Raw genomic sequence first — 404 nt, forward strand, 5'->3', positions numbered from 1 at the left:
TGCTCTGTCATCTGCTGGCACCCCTATAATTCGGATGTTGGTACGTTTGAAGCTGTCCCAGAGGCTCCTTACACTATCTTTGTATTTTTGTATTCTTTTTTCATTTTGCTTTTCCGGTTGGGTGTTTTTCGTCTTCGTATTTCAAATCATTGACTTGGTTCTTTCGATCCTCTAGTCTGCTGTTGCAAGTCTGTATAATATTCTTTATTTCAGTCAGTGTATGCTTAATTTCTAGTTGGTCCTTTATCACAACCTCGAGGGTCTCACTAGATTTCTTGAGGGTCTCATATAGTTTATCGGCGGTTCCTAAAAAATCCTTGAAAAACCTTAAAAGTGTGGTTTTGAACTCTATATCCAGTAGTTTGCTTTCCTCCATTTCTGTCATTTGTGTTCTTTTCTTTGTC

Source organism: Myotis davidii, unplaced genomic scaffold (genome assembly GCF_000327345.1).
Source record: "Myotis davidii unplaced genomic scaffold, ASM32734v1 scaffold805, whole genome shotgun sequence".
NCBI lineage: Eukaryota > Metazoa > Chordata > Mammalia > Chiroptera > Vespertilionidae > Myotis > Myotis davidii.